The sequence below is a fragment of the Epargyreus clarus genome, unplaced genomic scaffold, assembly GCF_041222505.1.
Source record: "Epargyreus clarus isolate Ecla_fem2 unplaced genomic scaffold, WU_Ecla_fem_2.2 ptg000015l, whole genome shotgun sequence".
Lineage (NCBI taxonomy): Eukaryota > Metazoa > Arthropoda > Insecta > Lepidoptera > Hesperiidae > Epargyreus > Epargyreus clarus.
The window spans coordinates 11,427,877-11,445,895 of record NW_027332223.1 but is presented as its reverse complement, the minus strand read 5'-3'; the positions used below and the strand labels follow the sequence as shown (position 1 = coordinate 11,445,895).

Here is an 18,019-nt window from a genome sequence, read left to right as displayed (position 1 = left end):
GATCGCCATCCCTAGTTCCCGTGGGATTTCCGGGATAAAAACTATCCTATGTCCGTTCTCGGGTCTCAGACTATCTTTGTACAAAATTTCATTAAAATCGGTTCAGTGGTTTAGGCGTGAAGAAAAGACAACCAGACAGACAGACAGACAGACAGACAGAGTTACTTTCGCATTTATAATATTAGTAAGGATTGTATTTGTTGATGAACTAAAATGAGTATAAAAACAAATACCTTCTACCCGGATTACATAAAATTGTGCTATGATTTTTTTTTTAATATCTATTATTAAATAATTAGGCTTATACCCGTTAGTAATAAATAGTCTTTTCAATTTATACCAACAAACGATATAAATTTTATAATTTCTGCCTATTAGAAAACGTTAATTTAGATTTTTGGTAGGCAGTACTGTAGTCGAAGCCAGTGAAAAACAAAAGTCTACTAGGCTCTGAATTTCCTCATTATATGCTAAAGGGGGTTAAGACGAGCCTTATATACGTCTAAATATACAAAAATATATTATTTTATAGTGTTACAATACACGCATACAATAACCGCTGGATTCAGACGGCTCAAGAACAGTCGGAGTGGCGCAGATTAGGGGGGAGCCTTTAAAAGTCCACTGCTGGACATAGCCCCCCTATGTCCAGCAGTGGACTTTTAAAGGCTGATGGGTGGTTACAATACATTATAACAATATTAAGTGATTCTCAGAAAAGGTGTTTCGTTTAGTAAACGTTCTCCACTTTAATTATTGTAAATTTTCTTTATTTTTTTTCCTTTTTATTTAAACCTCAAATAACGGGGGAAGTACCTATTTAACCCTGTATGCATTACATTGCAGGCAGCATTAACATTCTGTTGGTATGAAACTTTTTTATGTAAACTTCTTTTACTAGTATTAAATTGTTTGTCTTTGTGTTTATTTGGATTTCACGTGACCTCCATTTCTGAATAGCATTGATACTGTAGCTCATCATCTGTATATTTTGCATTTCGATGGTTCAATGTGGGTGGACTGGGGTGTCGCCCCCTAATGACGTCACAGAACCCCGCAGACAGCTCGTTAGCGAGTTTTATTTTTTAAATGGAAAAGGTAAAGCGACTGAATCTATGTGTAATATAATGTGCAAGTCGTTTTCAATTTTTATCCGCTTGCGGACGTATATTTTTCGAGCATGTATCTATGTAAGTATCATCCTTTGGCCCTTTTGCAAGCCTTGCACCTCAAACGGCTTTTATTTTAGCATATCGATACCTTAATTCGCAAATCAGCCAACTCCACTTTTTGTCAAAATGTTTTTTTTTTATTTTGATTTCGTTCAACTGCATCTATTATCAAAATAAATAAAAAAAACATTTTGAGAAAAAGTGGAGTTGGCTGATTAGCGAATTAAGGTATCGATATGTGACACAGATCTGTATTTGTATTAGGTCTGTGATATGTGATGTCGTTAGCATCGTCTAAATTGTAGGAGTGTCATAGACTATATCTTTTTACAAGTCGGGTTTTTAATTTTTATTATAATTATGTTTGATTAAAGTAAGTGGTTACATTTTACAAAAGTAGTAGACTACTTATTATAATTTGCCATTTTTACTTAAGAGTTTATATGTACGGTAAGACGGTATACTGCCACGACTATTCCTTGAACCAAAACATCAATAAGAAATAATATTTTATTTTTTTCGTACTTTTAGAGATTATAACGATTTTTTTCAGATTAGATACATACTTATGTAAGAGGCTCAGTAGGTGTAGAGAAATATTATGTTAATGACTTATTCAAATCTGGAGTAGTTCATTAATTTTAATAGCTGTTCTTTAAATAAGTATTTGGCAGTTAAGAAGGTAGCTATTTAAAGAAGTTTTAGTTTTACAGAGTTTAAACATAACGATAATATCTGAGTATAAGTACATACTTAGTAATACGACCCGGCTCGCTCCATTGAGCGGATATTGTGATGAGCTCACAAAGGAATCGTTCGACGAATGTCAACAAAAAATAAGTTTTCCCTTACAGCATTCATGCAAGTGCATTAAACATTTTCCATGCTAGTGTCTGCATTTTACTCTGTAGGTAATCCTATGATTAGAGAATGGAAAACTATAGAGTTTTCCATTAATTGTGTTTCCAGCCTCGCAAAGACCTATTTTTGTTTTTGATGAATCGTGTGGTAAGAGACACGGAGTTATGTTTTTCAAACAGAAATAGATAGAATAGAAGAATTTATTTACTTAGCACGTTGTGTTAAACTGCATAAATAATAACTATATAAGTACATAAGTTTTAGACAAATATTATAGGTATAAAAAATTGTTAAAGGAGTCTAATCCTGCAATGAAAAAGCGGTAGGCGCGTACGGAAATAATAGGAAAAAAAAGAATTAGGTACAGTTATATAAAAAAATATTGCACGTACCTACTTACTCAGTGATAACGAATGTGCAAATATGTTTGTAGACTGCCAAAAAGTTAATCCTTCCGTGAAAAGTCTGTTCATCATTTTCTAGGCGTAATACCTACATTACGTATGCGTCATTATTCAAGGCTTTCAAGTAATTTGCAGTTTCTAAAATTAATAATATAACACAAATAAGTCAATTATAGATGTACCTACTTACTTAATATCTGAGTTATTATCTTATGAGATAATTTGTTATTGAATACTTACCATTATATAAATTAAGTAGTATCTACTTAAGCCAATTGCACAAGAAAAATCACATAAACAGGTATATTTACAGTTCATGCATCATGCAACACGTAAACAAACATTTAAAATACGTTTTTAGGGTTCTGTACCCAAAGGTAAAAACGGAACCCTATTACTAAGACTTCGCTGTATCTCCGTCTGTCCGTCTGTCACAGGGCTCTATCTCTGGAACCGTCATAGATAGACATTTGAATTTATTACAGAAGATGCATAACGGCTAGCATAGACATCTGTAAACAATCCCCGATAAGATTAGATTCCTACTTGTGGTTGGCAACAGATGGGTAGCTGAGGACTAAGTTGGGAAGCCTCAGTTGTAGATGCATTTCTTACACCTTTTAAACCAGAATACAGATACGCTTGACACTAAAATATTACTAAAGTAAGTTTAAGGGAAGGTGTTTAAGCGATAAAATCAATAATGTTATTTGAAACAGGTGTATGAAAATTGAATTTACACGGAAAACCTGGAAAGCGCGTGGGTGGTGCGTGGGCGAGGTTACGTTACTTAAACTTCTAGTTTAGTCACCGAAGCTGAAGTTTATAAATGATATTAAAGTGACAAATACTCAGTAGGTAGATACCTAACAAAGTTATTCTTTGCCGATTTTAATGTTCCTTAAGTACATTATGTATTTTGATTTTACTACTGATATACACATCTATGTACTTGTACGCATGAATCTACATGTTATATTATTATTTTAATGGATATATCTCTGTACGTAGTGTACACATAAATTTTAAATAAATTACATTTGTAATATTACTAAAATTATAATTATATTGTTCGAAACGAAAAAAATAAATTTTCCTTTCTCATGTAGGCAAGTTACCTGTGTTCCTAATGATTTTTAGTACATCATATTAGGTACCTACCTTAATTAATCTGAATTTATAGAAGTACTAGTGGTGCCCGCGGCTTCGCCTGCATTTTAAAGATATAATATATATAGATAATAGATAGATGATCGACTAACATGGATAAGTAAAGTAACTGTAGGTAAATTATGAAAAAATCGAATTTCGATCTTCTGGGTTGAAAGATCGATTCAATGAATCGATCCATTACTGGAGATCGATTAAAATAATCGATTTTTTGGTTCAAAAGATCGATTCTCCGATTAATCGATCTCAGATCGCCATCCCATCCGTAGTTCCCGTGGGATTTCTGGGATAAAAACTATCCTATGTCCATTCTAGGGTGTCAGACTATCTTTGTACAGAATTTCATTAAAATCGGTTCAGTGGTTTAGGCGTGCAGAAGAGACATACAGACAGACAGAGTTACTTTCGCATTTATAATATTAGTAAGGATATCGATTAAAATAATCGACTTTTAGGTCCAAAAAATCGATTCTCCGATTAATCGATCTTAGATCGCCATCCCTAGTTCCCGTGGGATTTCCGGGATAAAAACTATCCTATGTCCGTTCTCGGGTCTCAGACTATCTTTGTACAAAATTTCATTAAAATCGGTTCAGTGGGTTAGGCGTGAAGAAAAGACAACCAGACAGGCAGACAGACAGAGTTACTTTCGGATTTATAATATTAGTAAGGATATAACTGTGTTCCAATGGTTTCAATTTAATGTTTTTTTCACATTTTTCACACAAAAATGTTTTTTTTGTTGAAACGCTACCTAGATTGTTTTTATTCTCCCTTGCACTCTTTTGTTTTCACCATTATGTTTATGTTTGTTGTTTATTCGGAAGCCATTCAACGTGATTCGGGAAACGCGTGGGTTGATACAAATAGTCTGAAAGGACGGGTCAGTTGTTTTAATTTACGTTACGAGGAAATGTTGGCTTATAATCGGTTCCCGGTAGCGATATTGTATTCCGAAAAATATTCTGTTATCGGATAAAGTTAGAAGAACTCTTTGTACTTTATTCGTGGTAAGGAGAGTCGTACATACGAGGCGTTCTGGGTTAGTCCTCAGGGGTAGGCTATAAGGTTGACCTTAGGTAGGACTTTAATCCTATCTTGGGTTGTAGGTACTATAAATGTCCATGGGCGTGAGCTGCGTGCTCGTTTGCCAGTTCTATAGTACTTAAGTAGATATATAGAAAAGCATGGTAAACTATGTGTTTACCACGCCTCTCTAGTTTTTGGGAGACTCAAGCCCAGAAGTGGGACATGAAAAAGTTTACAACCAAACAACTAAATGACAACGCGAGACGCACTTAACAACAGACGATCGTAAACCATAGCTCTTAGCATAAATTAATTGCAGGCAAATAGTTAAAGCTATCTACTAAAATGAGGGTAGGAATAATGCCGCGCTATTACGTACAATACAGATGTGGTGCAGACAACGATCTCTCTACGAGAATCTGCATGGAAATGTGCGGAAACCCCCATTTGCATAGCTATAGCCTCTCCTCAAGGATATCGCCTCACAATCGCCTGAAATCCTACGTAAAGTGTGATTTCAGAATATGGGAGCAGCTTTTACAGTGTAGTTGGTTTTGAATAGAAGCGAAGACAGAATGGATTGAAATTCAATTTTTCTTTAGTATTCTTTGTGTAGTATGTAGTTGGGTATGCCTAAGGCTAAGATATCTTTATAGATTGTCTATATGGATCTGTTTTAAGTGTGGGATGTAGATAGATATATCATACTAACGTGTCAGTAGGATATTATATGGGTTTGTACCTACTTAATGGCAGCTGTAAATAATTGAAATATGAGTGTACTTACCTACCTACCAATCTAAAACAGTTATTCGAAATATTGATTACTTATTCTCGAAAAAGCAAACAATAAAAGGTACAACCATTATAAGAGTAGTCGTTGCAATTATTGTAAAAAAAGCCTTAAAAGCTTTCCTTTTTCTAGTTATGACATGAAATAAAAATCTCATTATGTCTGAAATTATACTCAGTCTTGTGGAAAACCACCACATTTTTACTGCAATATAATTTCAACGATTATTTTTCAATATCATTTCAGTCACTATTATTTTTCAATGAAGAATTTTCACACAGATTTACATTTATAGTTAAACTAAATTGAAACTGAAAATTAAACGGCCAAATCTTAATAGATTTTTCTGTGAAAATCAGGGAGCAGAATCCTCTGAAAGAAATACAAAAATTATAACACAATCGAAGATAAAAGGGATTTATATAAATATTCCAGCCGATTAACCAATTACTTAACTAGAAGGCTTCGGGGCTTTCGCTCCATTTGTCTGATGAACCGAACCGTCGGCAGTTGAGAACAGAATAGATTATTTTTGCAACTTTTCTAGTTTTTCTTATAATATAGGAGAAGCAGACGAGCATGCAGTTTACTTGATGGTAAGTGGCTACTGCCGCCCATATACATCTGTAATCAACTCAAGGTAAGATTAAAATTCCTACCAGAGGTCACCCACAGATGCGCTGCTACCATACTAAGATAAACACGATATAAGTAGCTCCCTTACCACACCCTTGAAACCAGAATACAGCAGCGTTTAACACTGCTATTGTGAGGCAGAAATGTGGCGGTTGTGCCGCCGGAGTCGAACCACAAAGGGTTCTACCACATTACATTGTGTTATCAATATAGCTACCTAAGCTTTGTAGCACATAACAGTTACGTAACTAACGTAACTAGATGATTGATGGTACGTAACGGAGGGCTGCGATCGGAAGTGCCATAACGTCTTAATCCGTGTCCTCTATTGAGACGATGACGCTCAATTGGATGATCTGGGGACCGGACTAATATCCTTGCAACTAGAGCGACGCTGCAAATGTTATACATTGTTAGGTACGTGTGCAATTTGAACGAATAAACGACTAAGATGTTTATTGTATGTTATGTATGTGTACGTGTGTAGTTTCCGAGGCGTTTCAGCTTAGTTCTCAGGGCTAGTGGCGCATCAGTGGCCGACGTCAGCCACAGGAATCAGAAAACAGGTTTTAATATTTTGTGGGGTTGATTACAGATATCTATGGGTAGCAGTAGCCACTTACCATCAGGTTGACTGCATGCTCGTCTGCTACCTATATTGTAAAAATAACGGAATAACAGAAACAGTAACGATGTAACCTGTAGAAGAACGAAAATTATGGAAATAGCTTTAAGCATTAGCAAGCTAAAGTGACGATGGACTGATAACACTATCCGACAGTAAGTGGTCACTGCCTCTAATGGTCCATTGTAACCAACTCCCTATAAAATACAGATTCTTCCTAAAACCAACCACAGATGCCTTGTCACTCCCGAGGACAAAGTTGAGCACCTCATATATGTATCCGCCGAAACGCAAGAATTTGACGTTAAAAAAGGTCTGGGGGGTTACTACCATCTCTTAAAACAATATTATTTTAATCATACTTTTACTTTTTTTGCAGGAAATTTAACTTTTTTAACAATTTTAAGAAATATGACAATTTCAGTTGGTTTTATACAATGGATAAGCGAAAAATTAATAAGGGTTTAAGTTTGTTCAAGTGTGTATGACGAATATTTTACTGTTTTAAGGAGAAAATAAAACTTTCCTGAACTATGATGGTTGTTAAAAATGGTGGTAGGCCCCCTGATGGTGGTACTTTCCTGGTATCTTAATATTTGATCTACCATCTTTTAAATTTCGAGTTACTCGCTATTTTGATGTTCATAAACCAGACCAGTAAAAATATTTATGAAACAGTACTACACTTCACTGGGCTCCTATTCTTCTAAGGCTTTGATAAGTAAAATAAAGATACTTCACCGCCTTGAAATTGAATAAAGCCACAAAAGGATGATTTAACTAAATAACTAATACTACGTAATTTACGTAATAAATAAATATTTAAAACATTTTAGGGACATTTTCGAACGGAAACGTGGCATCAGTCTATTTACGCAACAATTTCAATTCTCAAAACTGCTTACACTTTCTTATTAGGAGTGATTAATCTATGTATTTTACTCATCTAAGTTCCAAGGCTAGGAAAGTCATTAAGTAATTTAGTAAAGTCGATAACGTTGGAACGACAAACGAAATGGTTTAAATTGTTTCATTTCAACAGCGATAAAGTACAAAATGAGATCCCGATGAAGGCTCGTTAGGCTAACGATGTTTATTGTAAATAAATAGTGCCCGATTAGGGGTGGCTCTATTTCTTTTTTAAGTTCAAGAAAATCAGAAATTTGTTGGCTCTCCTTTTCTTTTTTAAGTTCAAGAAAATCTGGAATTTGATATATCTATACCAGTGTCGCGGAGCGATCACCATACGTCACACGTAATGGATCGGGTTCGATCCTCGGCCACGCAGATAACTAAATGATAACAGAATTTCTGTTCTGGGTCTGGGTGTAAGTTATACGGCTATTGTAACACATAGTTATGTGTAACCAATTCTAATTCTTATAATTCGCAACATTCTGCCTCATCTTTCTAATTATAAAATAGTAATGCAACTCAATTATACGTAAAAATGAAAACCTTAAAGAAAAAAGTCAAATGAAAATGTAAGAAAATCAAGTTATCACCAAATAAGTATAATATACCATATTATTATACCTTCATTTCGTGCTATTTACATAATATTATATACCTAAGTATCTACTTATTGCAATTAAAACAAAAGTTAAAAGTATAATTGTAAAACAGCCATTACTAAAAATATATTAATCAAAAATTGTTACTTATATTTGGCATAACCCTATAACTCGAAGATTTATGAACTTTAATATCGTCCTTTGAAAGAGACACAAACCTCTCCTTAAATTACTAGGTATCTACAGCTTATATTTATCGTTCTGCGTATTTATATCTTATTCAAATAAGGCCCAATTACTTAAACGAATTGGTACTTACCTACTTAATTTATCTTTCTTCAATTGGCATAACATCTTATATTTTTAAGTGGAATGTATTTCAATAGGTAGGAATGTTTATAATTATGAGTGTATAGCCGAAATTCGCATCATAATTAATTCAAATAATAAACAATCTTAAGAAACGCCGAAGTATAACAGGAATTGTTCTTAAATTCAATAGATAATGTTCCGTACCAAAGGTACGAGTATATTTAGAAAACAGTGATATAATAAAGTTTGTACGTAGGTACATGTATTTACGACTCTACATTAGTCGAAATATTTGAAAAACACCCAAACAATGGTGAACTAGTAATTATTAAAAAAGAACTGCTTAGTTATCTAATAATTGAAAATGTAAGATCTATGTACCTTCTCGTCTGTGTATGTACGTATGTAAAACATCGTGAGGAAACCTGCATATCTGAGAGATTTATAAAAAAAATCTCTAAAGGTACGTGATGTCTAACAACATGAACTTGGCCAGCGCGGTGGACTATGACCTAATCCTTCTGATTATGAGAGGAGACCCATGCCCAGCAGTGGGACAGTAATGGGTTGCTGATGATGATGTACCTTCTCACAATTTAGATAAATTCAATGACACCTCAAACGTAGGTATATTATATTTAAATTCATTAAGCCGTACAAAAACATTACGAAAAGTTTTTCGATTTGGGTAAAATGAGATTTACTCGTATCTTGTCATCAGAAGTACCTAATATAAAGTTATTAGAAAGCGTAATAAGCACTAAAATCAACGCAGTCTCTCAAAATTATAGCGACGTTATGAAACGACGAAAAAATATAGACTTAAAGGGCAGTTTCTATTTTGAACGAGTCTTGTGGAGCAAAGTGTATCCGCGCGCACCGAGCGTCTTCCAATTGATTGGTCAAGCTTCCTTTTGTAACCCGTTTAACTCCCTACCACATAATAGCCGGCCTCTACAGCTGCTGTGTAGTCCTTGTCACACATCATCACCTCCACAGGAACCACTCAGGCTTAATACGTCACAATAGACTCAATTATTCTTTGACCCTCATTGATTTAATGTGATCTGAGATAAAGTAACTACGCTTGGTTTACGGGAATATTATTTTATCAAGTTACTAGTGTATATGTGTATAGATTAACTCGTTATTGACCAATCTATCCAATATTGCGTAATCAAAAATGACATTTGAAAATTTCTGGCCACTAAAAATTTGAAAAAGGAAAAATAATACATACTTACCTAAGCTGGTATCAATTTTGTAGCGATGTTGAACGAATTAAGATCCCCTGAATTTCCTGTTTGTTTTAATATTATGTTATGAATAATAAACTTTTATAATGGTTTTCAATTACAAATTAATTACAATATCGGTTAATTAATAATAATTACAAATAGGTAAAGAAATAATTATTCATTAAAAAATCACGACCAATCTATATACACAAAACAATTAAGGTAAGCACGAGAGAATAATAGAAAAATACATTATTTTTAAGAAATGCCGTTTCCCTAATTTCTTTGAAACATGCATTTTATATTTAGAAAAAGCTTTTTCTGTGCGACACTTGAGTAAGGCCGGGAAACTGCCCACTTAAGTACAAACTCAGAGAGCTTAGTGCATTGTAGCTGAGAATAACTTGAGACTTGCAGACAAGTTTTTTACACTTTATTTTTTAACTGTTTTATGAAACAGAACAATAATTACGTTACGTTTTACGGTAAGTATATAATGCGTACTATGCATACTAAATCAAGTTTGAAATTTCACAATAAATGTCGAGAAAAAATATTTTAACTGTAAAATTTGGCAGGAAACAATTGTTTAAGACTGATTATAATTTATTTATTTAGTCAATGGTGTGTGGACATCCACTTATTTACTCACTTATATTCATATAAAAATATTGTTATGGGTAATGATTGTACAAGCAAAACAATAAACACAATGATTCGAAATATTTGATCTCCTAGAAATTAATTATCACTTGCTTTAACAATGACAATAATGATACTGATAAGTATTCTAAAAAGAGACACGTGCCCACTAATGTGATAGTAGGTACACTGTAATTTTTACATTAAAATGCGTCAACGTCTAATCCCATAATAACTAAATCCTACTTAAATCTAATTGAAATCCAAATTGAACGAATCCAACTTTAATGGTACTTTACCAATAACTAGCGAAGCGTCCCATTATCTTGCTTCTGCTTTCTCTATCACATTACCTTGTTGGTACCAAATTGTTGTATAAATACATAACTATAATTTATGACACCTAGACCTGCAGAAAAAGATATGTAAATTCATCGTTTAGCTTGCCTAATCACGGATCGAACCTGGAACCATTTTCATACTAAGCCATAATGGTGACCACTATGCTACTGGCCTCCTTTGATTAAAGTATTAAAAATAGCCCCAAAAAGTCAAGTAGGTCAAGTGATGCTGCTTACAGCTGAACAAGTTTTATCTCTATATGTATTTCAACACACGATTTCGAAGCATCTGCTTGATACTGATGTGATCCAGATTAAAGAAATAAGTATCTAATTATGAAATTGAATCGAGATAAGCACGATAAAAAGACGCAGAACATTAAATTTAAAGTGAAATGGTATATATTTATTGAAAATTGTTTTGATACATAATTCTTTTATAACGTCGCGTCAGTAATAATAATTGATCTTAACAGATTTTTGTCTACCTAAATTGTCAAGTTTCCAAAACTTATGTAAGATTAATTGTTAAATAACTAATAACGAGCCTAAGCAATATTTCAAAGTATTTTGTTATCGAAGAAGTAAACGAGTCACCAAATATTTTACTTAGAATCCATTTCCAAAACATAACGTAGGTCGAAGACGCACCTGAAGTCGTTATCGACAAAATCATACAATGTTTCCTATACGTAATTCCACATACCTTAATAAAATCATAAAACAAGAACGAACGAAGTGCATTTGAATAAATTAATGTGGCTATGGTTCAAAGTGAAAACCCACTTTCATTATTCGTTTATCTTCAGTCATCCCAAAAACTTATTTATAAAGTTTAGTTTGTTTTGGTATCTTTAAAGATGCTCTATAACTATTCAAATTAGCTTTAACGCCCACGTTATCTTAATAATCTATTTTCTGCTCACAACTTCGTAAAATTGGAATGTTTGTTTAATTATAACTGTCCTTAACCCCAGACGGCGCCTAGGAAGTTTTAACTTTTAAATGCAATTTACTTTTTGCCACATCCAATCGGTTTCAATAACGTGTTAAAAACCTGTATGATTTTAATTTTGTATCAAGAGCAACGTGCAGGAAGTAGGTGATATATAAAGCGCATCGCAGGAATCGAACCAGCATGTCACCTTGAACCAAGCTGCATTTTGCGCGCATTCTTCAAATATCAAGTTGATGTTTGGATACTGCCATGGTGATGTGGTTTACCGTTGAATATAAATGCAGTTAAATTTTAAGTTGCAGAATTTTACTATGAAGCAACTTATGCTAAAGCATACTAATATTAAATTACTAATAAAACGTACTAATGCTAAAGGTAAAACTTGAGCTTTACAATGATGTAGAAGCGCTTAAAACGTCAAATTACACATTCCGATTTAAATCATTTGAAGGTACGTTAGGTATTTCGGGCAGTAAATTGCTTTTATTACAGGAGTCTTATCCATTCCTTTAAATAAGGAATGTTTTTAATATCAGATCTCACAGGATGAGAAGAATTTATCAAGGCCATATCGCGGATAAGTGCGGATTGGTAGAGTTCACTCTTCAGTACTTTTTGTAGATAATCCTACACGTGTAGCAGCTTTCCTTGTGATGATTTGCCACATCGTTTAAGCAAGTGATAATTGTGTACATCTACAAAATGATGTGCTTATTATAAATTATTTATAATTGATTTTATCATTAATTATTATCTTTATTAATTTAATTATAATTATCATTTCAAAAATCAGAGGGAACCTTGGACCTCCAAATCGAGATACTGAGTTTCTAACCACTAGGTGATCTCTGCTTTTTGATTGACGTAACTGGATGAAGTGATAGGACCTTGTACCAATGGGTACAGATGAAACATTAATTATCAATTAATAAAAATATCTAAACGGTTCTACTCGATGCTTAAATAATATACGTACCTACACAATAATATACATAACACAATGTTCTAATATTTAGGCCATTTTTACATGTTTTTTTGTTATTGCTGGCTTTAATTGTGTTTCCTGTTTAACGTCCCCAGTTTCTTCTTTAAAATAAATACTTATTTTAATTTACTTGGTAATATGATTGCCAACAACTCATATGTTTATTCGTAATAGAAGTCATACAGCTTTTATTGTTATTTAGCCGCGTATATGGTTAATAATTAACTAATTGTAGGTAAAATGGATCTGGTTAAGAATGTTAACTGTACGAATTTGTCGAAATAAAAAACATGTAGTAGGTTACTTAAATTAATGTTCCTTTCTCATAAAAACAATATATTCTTAATAATCATACTCATCGCCTACCTACCTGATTGATATGTTGTATAATAAGGTGTTCTGTTTTTGTGACATGCTACCCACACATATCAACATGATTGATCTTGAAGGGATAAAGATGATCCTTTAATATCAGTATGAAGGATAGGTACTTACATTTATTAATCGAATGTTATAATAGAAATGTTTGCTATTTGGCTTATAGTTACATAAATGTTGATTGAATGATTCGTATTACCTATTTTTTGTAGTTAATTGGACTTTTAGTCTTTGATGGATATATTGTTTTGGTAATTATTATTATTTATCCACATGTTTATATTTTCCCACAAACTTATATATTTAAGAAATATATGCTGGTAATTTTAACAGTCTAGTAATAAATTCGCAAGTGTTAAACAGTGTTTAGATTTATTTAAAACCAACCTATTAGCTAAATGTCTGCACCAAAATGCTGCTATTCAATCGCTAAGTAGGAAGGAGCTTTATGCGAGTCTCATCAACATCGAACAATAGGTACAGCAGTACGGTCTTTATTTACAGCCTCTCTTAAATGTAATGCAGTGAACCAAAAAGAAACATCGTAATTGACGTAATAAACAGCTGATACTAAGTGGTATTGATTGTGGCGTAAGTGCGTAGAAGTTTATTTTTTGTTTTTATTTTATAAGTTACTACGAATCTTACCTCATTCAAAAGATCGGAGGGGCCACTGTGGGCCGCACATAGACTGTCGCAGTTCCGCGACGCACGCCCGAGCGACGGCGATCAGCCTCGCACACTGGCGGTTCCTCCTCGCCGGCAGAGGACGCCTCGCGCGAGTTCTACCTCCCGCTACCATCGATCCACCCTTCTTTGCTCCAACGTATCTCTCCACACCAAATACTCCTTATTGCGAAGCCATAACGCTCACATTCTAGTAGCCCCACAGCATGTAATGAGGACTTATTCCCAGTCAGCGATCCCTTGCTGACGTAGATCGCGGGTGCTTAGTGACGCTGATTGTTGAGCTTTATGTATGTTGTTAGTGTAAAGTTTTACAGGGGAACCTCATTAATTACGTCACGAAAGATGGCATGATTCTTTATTAAGTTGAGTGCTACAAAGTCTGTGGAGCTTTTCTAAATATTATCTCAGCTTTTAAGCAACTCATATTGCAAAGTATTAAACTTACTACAAATTAAAGTATTAAGCAAGTAATGAAGATTGAATACTAACATTAAAATAAAATAAATTAACATTTCAATATCATAATAGGATTGCATTAGTGTGCAGCATGGGTTAGATTCTCTCCATGTTGAATTTGCCGCCTTATGGGAATGAGTCAGATAAAAAGGTTAAAATTTTGCGGCCCCTTAAAATGTCCCACCGGGGGTTGTTGCCGGTTAGGAAAGGTATTTTTTTCAGTAGGAATTATATCTACAAATTAAAAAGCTTGAATGTGTGTGACTTTTCACCCTGACGTAATAAAAAATGGTTCATAGCAAATTTTCTTTCCGACAAACTTGGAGAAATTTTTAAACCAGTTAGGCGCAAGCGGGACTTGATTGCATCCGTGGTTTACGTCGCTTCTGTGTAGTCTGTCAACTATATTAAAAAACAACTTTTATGCATCGAACATTACAACTACAACTAAATAAATACAGATTTTGGATATACTATATATATTTATCTGTAGGTAGTTGTATGTACATTGTAGTATGTAGTTGTATTGTATGTAGATCTGTATAAAAAAAGCTTTAGCTTATTTTTTTAATGGCAGATTTTATACGTATGCCAAAAAATATCGATGTCTTTTTATGTCGATCTGCATAGGTTTCAGAAACTCCTAAACAGATTTGGACAAAACTTTTCAATATGACATTGTAACAAGACTTCCTGTCACAATCTTAGTTGAAATAGGTTACGTTTATAATGTTAAACATATTTAGAGTTTAAGAATAAAAAAATAAAACATTTGCAACAAACAACGCAACTTTATTTTGATAACTGAACAACATTCATCTATTATACAATAGTCATTTGCGTTCAAATATTTAATTAATAGACATTGTCAATTTGTACACTAGGTAGGTTTAATAAACGGTCTATTCGGGCCTTATTCCTGTCACGCAGGTTCGTACCTGCATGCGTTTTGATTCTCATGCGTGTCTCTCGCATCCTACAGTTAAATACATACTTTTCCTGTCACGTGTACACGAAACTGCAGTGACTATTCACACATGTAGACAAAACACGCTTGCAGTCACAAGCTCGCGTGACAAGAAAAAGGCACTCATAATTATACTACAAATATGATATGTCCCATCACATATTATATATTTTATCATTATTTCTCTCAAATTTCGATATACATATCAAATTGCAATGTAAAATTATAATATTAGTAAAATTATAATTATGCCAAAAGTATAGGAATAGATACAACACGCAGTTACACAATTTCGATGTCATCCCAGAAAAATAATTTCAGAAAAAATATACAAAACATCAAATTTAAAAAATAATCGGAAGACGTCGAAAATGAATACATTTCATTAATTTAGTAGCAATAGGAAATCCCGAAGACATTTTAAATCTGTAAGTTTTAGATCATCATCATCATCAATTGATCATCATACATATATTTGAATATACATATTTTATGTAGTCTCTCCCATGATAAATTTTCTTCTATGATTTTTTACTGTGATGACAATTTTCATTTACGTGTTTCGTAGCCTACCATAAATAATTATAACGACCGTGGAAGTCAAGTGGAATGGCAAAATGTGCATTTTGGATTTTAACATCAAATGGAATGCGACCAGAAAGCTCGATTAGTATAGACGAAGTAACCAATAGACTCCTAAGCAATTTATTATTTTCACAGGGATAAATCTGTGAATTTTCTACGGTATGCTGGTTTGATGTTTTGTACAAGCTTCAGTCCTGATCTAGGCAGCAGGTTATAAAGAGCATCTAAAAGCCAAATGGGTAAAGATTTCCATTTATTTCGGCGATAAAATCTATCTCTGATATATTCTTTGAGAAAAAAATATTTACAACGTCTACACAGTTTTGGAAAATGTAATTTTTATAACATAGAAATCCAAAATTCTTTTTACATAACGTGAAATCGTCCGAAAGGGCGGTGAAAGACAATCGCTCTACAGTCATTAAGAATTACTGCAGGTGTAATTTTTATATACTTTATATTAGGAATTAGGAGTCAATAATTTACTTCGTCCATATTGATATGCGTAGATATGTTGGATACTTTTTACTATTCTTTAGACAAGACACGGACCGGGTAATATATCATAGTATATCACTTATACATTTATTCTTCGTATATTACAACATTGATTATTTATTCTTAACTAAATTCTTATTGTAAAATATTGTGTTTGTGTATTTACTACTGTGTGACTATGCGAATATTTATCATTATTGTTAATACTGTTTAAGATTACAGACCGGTACATTTTATATTGATGCAGTCACAAAAATCCATATAACTTGTATTTGAATTCTATTTTAGTTCATTAAAATAATAAATGCCTAAAATTTAAATTTCGTTAATCCAAAATTACCACAACCTATTTAAACATGAAATGGAAATGTTCAACAAATTTATAGGCGAAACTGAACACAGCATCACTAACAAAACTTATTTTAAGATGTTATCAACATATAGGCGTCGTGTCTGCACTACAACGCATTGCAACGCACATTAAGGGCGTTTTTCAGCAGTTATAATTAATCTATCGTTTAAGAAATATTTACTTTTGCATATAAGTTGTTTTGCAACACAGCGAAGACCGCTTAACATAAATGCAACATCCATGAAAATATTTTTCTCAACAGTGTGTCAATAGCATTATGCGATTATTCGTCAACCATATTATGCTCGTAATTATTAATCAATTTAACCAAAATTTTGCCTAACGTTTGACAATTTCTGCCTATTAGAATAGTCAAAGTAGCGCAGACAACTGAGACTGGCCCTAATATGTGTTATTTCAATATTTGTCTTACATATCCAAATTACGATTTCACAACTTCTTATAATATAAAATCAATCAACATTTATGTACTTAAGAACACATATCTAATATATTTTACTAGAATAATATAAAAATAATAGAAGAAATCTATACAATAATTTATACATATGTAACATGGAATAGCTTACGTATATAATTATTAATATATTTAAGCACTTTGTACATGTAGGTGAAATAAATCGTTGACATTTATTACAAAACGAAATGTAAGTATATTATCACAATTAATACTTATAAAATATAGAACAAGCTAACATAGGCGTTACAGTAATTAGTTGCCATTAATATAATATTCATTATTTATGAAAAAAGAAGATACTATCCGTGCAGATCACATGTACTTGGCTAGCTTGTGTGTCAAACGTAACAAAAACTCAATTTGATTACTTTACAAATCTTTTGAATATGGAGGTAGAAATATAAGGTTTAGAACTCACGAAGCGTTTTTTGACAGTAGCCATTTCCACCCAATTTATTTTCGTGAAGTGAGAGGTTATTTGTTTTTACTATACCTGCGGAGAATTTATACAACATTCCGTACCTACTGCGGCCGTCCGATAGCGTACGCGGTAATATTTTGACAGTTCTCATAACTGATAAACTACTGTAGTTGATTAGTCAGACGATCAGACTGTAAATCTTGTTAGTTTTGGAAAAAAGCTATTCGCATTTGTGTGTGGGGGCGGAAGAAAGACACTCCGTGAGTGAGCTCTAATAGTAACTGAATTAATAGTTATTTTTCTGCCTACATCTCCCATCATCATCCATGATCATTTTTGAATAAGGTAAACTAGACATTTTTATATAACGTGTTTCAAATTATAATCAGTTCCCAAGTGTAGCAATATACAGAAATCATATAATTAGAATTACTTCGTGGCTTGCCAATTTCCTTTTATAACAAAAGCATCTTTTGTCATTGGTAATAAGTATTTTCGTCACGTCTGACTA

General features: G+C 33.1%; 1 protein-coding gene across 1 annotated transcript in view; it reads right to left on the bottom strand.

Moving 5' to 3' along the window:
- LOC140748059 (ubiquitin-conjugating enzyme E2Q-like protein 1) overlaps positions 1 to 13,854 on the bottom strand; it is a 40,447-nt gene extending 26,593 nt beyond the window's left edge. Inside the window, exon 1 of the mRNA XM_073080757.1 lies at positions 13,707 to 13,854. The gene's annotated coding sequence lies outside the window, so the exon portion shown is untranslated. The remainder of the gene's footprint in view (positions 1 to 13,706) is intronic.
- Between the last annotated feature and the right edge of the window lie 4,165 nt (positions 13,855 to 18,019).